The sequence below is a fragment of the Cryptomeria japonica genome, chromosome 1 (assembly GCF_030272615.1).
Source record: "Cryptomeria japonica chromosome 1, Sugi_1.0, whole genome shotgun sequence".
Classification (NCBI taxonomy): Eukaryota; Viridiplantae; Streptophyta; class Pinopsida; order Cupressales; family Cupressaceae; genus Cryptomeria; species Cryptomeria japonica.
This window is the reverse complement of record NC_081405.1, coordinates 14191594-14195801: the sequence shown is the minus strand read 5'-3', so window position 1 is coordinate 14195801 and position 4208 is coordinate 14191594. Positions and strand designations below refer to the sequence as shown.

Here is a 4208-nt window from a genome sequence, read left to right as displayed (position 1 = left end):
TATATTTATCTCTCTTGGCATCATGACATCCGGTCTAAGTTTTCCACCCTATTCCAAAAACAAATATGCTTGTCAAAATTCCTGCATACCTATTTTGACTAAAAATAATCTTGCCTGTAAACAGCTAATGCTTGCATTCAAGGTATTGATTATTTAGGTGGAAACCAGACTTGTTATGTAAACGGTTTGTATGTTGTTGATAGCTTGGCATCTTTGGGCTTATCCATTTCTTATAAAATACAAAACAAAAGCAGATTAAGTCCATAAATTGAGCGCTACTCGCATTGCATACACGGAACTTTGAATTTGAATTCAGACCGTATGCCTAAAGTCGTACGCCTTTGTCTGCTATATATACTCATGACACTTCCAAGCTCATCAACAACGAAGTGGGTATCATTTCATTTCATTTCTCTCTTCTTTTCATTTCTCTTTGTATTGATTTCAGATATTTAGAGGGAGAGATAAAGAGCAAAGATTTCAGATATTTAGAGGGAGAGATAAAGAGGTATAGTTACATGATAAAAGGTAGAAGCGGAACGAGATATAGAGATATAGAAAGGGAAGATAAATGACATAAAGAGAGATGTAAAAGTACAAAATTTTATCATTCTTTTATAAAGAAAATAAACTCTAATTCAATTTTTTAACTTGAAACTCTAAAAAGTGACATATATTTTAAATATTCAAATGATGCAAACTAAAGGAATGAATATTACTTTAGTGTATTTTACATTTGTAATTTTTTTAGAAAAAATTCAAAAATAATTTGAATATAATTTTTAATAAAATAAACACTATAATTTAATTATTATAGAATGCTGAAGATCCAAGTTCAATGGGATGTCACTCTTTATATAATATTTTTTTTCTTTATTATACTTTTGTGTATTTATAACTTGAAGCTTTCGAGCATCGATTTTGTTTTTCAAATTTGATAAATATATGTTTAAATAAATCATAAAATTACTGTGCATAATATTTGTTTCGGTTTTTTAAATTAAATTTGAATATTTTTTATTGACAAGATTATAAATCTTTTATTGTTGTGTTGATGACCTACTTTTTATAAATTGGCCCCAAATTGGTATTACTTATACATATAATTTTGTTAAAAGAATCACCAGAAGCTCTTGAAGAAACTGTGGTGGCGTAAATTGTATCCCTACACAATTTAGTCCTTCATTTCTCTATACCTACTTTGATTCTACTCATGGCATCCTAGAATATACATTTTCAACTTTTTCTCCAACTCCTATTCAATTTTGAGTCCTAATTGACAGGACCAGGATGCCCTGGCCCTCCCAAAAGGGGCCTAAAATTGGACCCCTCAATGGTTACCTTTTGTGGGAAGAAAATTTGGCTTTGTGTTAGCCTACTCCAAAAAATTAGATAATTGTGGCACATTTAAGTATAAAAGGATGCCTATCCCCCTTATTTTGTAACCTTTCAATATAAAGAATCTCTATCAAGATCTCAATTGCACTCTAGCAAATTCCAGCCTAAGTGAGCAAATAATCAAGCATTAAATGAGAGATCAAGTCAAGCTAAGCATTCATGATCAACATTCTATGAAGACATTTTACATGACATCCTTAACCCTTGTATGAGGATTCAAGCAAGCTTCATCAAGATATCAAGTTTAAGCATTTTCAAATATAGCATTTCCCCCAAAAGGAAAGAATTCCACTTCAATTCAACTCTATTTCCAAGTTCAATTCCTATTTCAAATTCAAGGTTAATTCCAAAACTGGGGTTTGACCTAAGGCCAACCCCTATCAAAAACATATTTCTATCATTTTGTGTACAGGAAATTGACTCAGGAGCCACAGACACAAAATTTGGCAGAGCAGATAACAATAATCAAATCTACCTTTTGAGTGGAGGATTGGGTCACCCCATATCTCCTAGTCCTAAGAATTTCTAACGAGCTTCTAATAGGATATTTTGTGGATCTTTTTTATTTGGAAAGGATTCAATTTATTTGCATTTGACATTTGGAGGACTGAGTCACCCCACACCTCTTGGTCCCAACAATTCAACTTGATTTTTTTGTCACAAGTTCTAATTTGTTTCCTATCTTCATATTCAACTTTATAGCTTTACATGACATCTAAAACTTACTATTACTATTATTTTATGTCAAATTCTCATTATTTGTCCTAGATATAGCATTTCAATTCACACATATTTCAAATACAACTTTAACTCAAACAAGGAGGATTAATATGATCTATATTCAATCCTTTTAGGGTTGGATAAATCAAATTCAATCCCACTTAATGCGAGGTGGTCCCATGAAATTAGTGGCTTTATTAATCTAATTTGTGGTGTCCTACTTTCAACTCCAATATTTTAGTGAACCCATCATAGCTCATGCTTATTTATAACTTTTTATTCTCAAATCTAATTTTTAAGCATTTAATTTAATTAACCTTTTGCTCATGCACATAAATCACATCAATTTAAAGATTAAATTAACAAAATCCTAGATATTTTGTTAAAAAATTGATTTGTGGGTTACATAATTTTTAAATTATATGCTTAGATTTAATTTTCATTACATATCATTTTCATATTTAGAAGCATCTTGTGTTCAAATTCATAATTCACATTGCTTAATTCATTCGTTAATCAATCATTTTACAAAAAAGTTGCATTGTTTAATCATACATATAGCTTGCATTACCAAAAAAGTTGTGATTTTAAATCTTTGCATTCAATATTTCCTTCTTTGTGCATGAGTTTTGACTGGAATTTTTTTAATCATACTCTTAGAAACTATTTTTGTTATTGCCTTTCATCAAGCAGCTGTAGCTATTCTGGCTCCAAAAATGCCCCAACCGCATTGCTGTACACCGAAAAATAACCTTCGTGTTATACAACAGGGGGGACAGCGGCCGTAGTGTTTCTGTCGAGCCCTGCAGCCATTTTGTGCCTATTCTTCATTTTTTCTGTCTACATAAAAGTTATGCGTTGTGCGACATCTCAATTTTGAAACCAAATTAGCCACGTCTTCATCAAGCGGAGGGAGGGGTTCGAGGCAGATGAGGGTTTCGATTAAGCAAAAAAAAAAAAAGAAAAAGAAGAATAATGAAAAAGATCAGATTGATCTTTAACTAAATTTACCGAAAAGATTGATTTAAAATTACGCTTTTAAAGCAACATTTTTAGCCCAAATACAAATATTAATAAATTCACTAAGTTTTTGATATAACATGACAAATACGAACAGTATAAATTATACGTCCTTATTTTAAGATACATTCAGATAATCCACAGTAATAGATTTAGAATGTAAGTGATGTTATAATAACACCATTATTTATTTTATAAGCAAATAAAAGAGAAACGGAAGAGATTATATGGTGGCCTCAGGGATTAGAAGTCTGTGATTCAATTGGGGTTGCGCAGCAACTACAACAGGTGTTGGAATTGGCGGCTGGTTCACAGCAAACGCATGCTGGGCAGATCACTCTACTCACCCCAAGTTTCATCTCCTCTGCCATCACCACTGTATAACATACTATTAGTCTCTCATTCATTAATTATTGACCCACCAAAACTAAAACTAAAACCATTGATTGAATTTTGACACAAAACAATTTTTTTTTATCTGACCCTAAACAAAAACTAAACATCTCCCCAATATGAATGCAGAAAATTGGAATTGAAAGCTATGAGTGAATTGAGAGAATGAATATTTCTTAGCCTAAAAGTGGGATTTCACCTCTAGTGGTGCGCCCCTGGGAGAGGGAGGCAAACATAGAGAGAAGCAACAGCACTGTAAAAATGGTAGCACACTTTGCCATCCTTAATGAAATGAATACAATAGATAGAAAAGAAGAGAGAAATGATCCACGCTTTGTTGTTGATGAGCCTGGAATTCTCATCACTATATATAGCAAATGAAGGTAAGCTGAGGACTTTAAGGGTGCGGTCTGAATAGAAACTCATAGTGTCGTGTAAGCAATGTGGAGTAGCGCTGCAATTCTTGACTCAGGCTTCTTTGATTTTTCTAGAAATGGACAAGCCCAAAGTTGCCAAGTTATCCATAACATACAGACCGTTTACATAAAAACTCTGGTTTACAAGAAAATAATCAATGCATTGAATGCAAGTATTAGGTATTTACAGGCAAGACGGTTTCAACTATTACTTTGAGTCAAAATTTAGGTTTGCAGGAACGTTGACATTTGTGTTGGAAG

At 32.4% G+C, this 4208-nt stretch overlaps 1 long non-coding RNA gene across 1 annotated transcript; it reads right to left on the bottom strand.

Annotated features, from left to right (window-relative positions):
- Positions 1 to 3192: 3192 nt before the first annotated feature.
- On the bottom strand, positions 3193 to 3873 carry LOC131071281 (uncharacterized). The gene is made up of 2 exons (XR_009112491.2): positions 3731 to 3873; positions 3193 to 3514 (listed from the first exon to the last, which is right to left on the bottom strand). It is a non-coding gene; the product is annotated as an uncharacterized LOC131071281 (long non-coding RNA).
- Between the last annotated feature and the right edge of the window lie 335 nt (positions 3874 to 4208).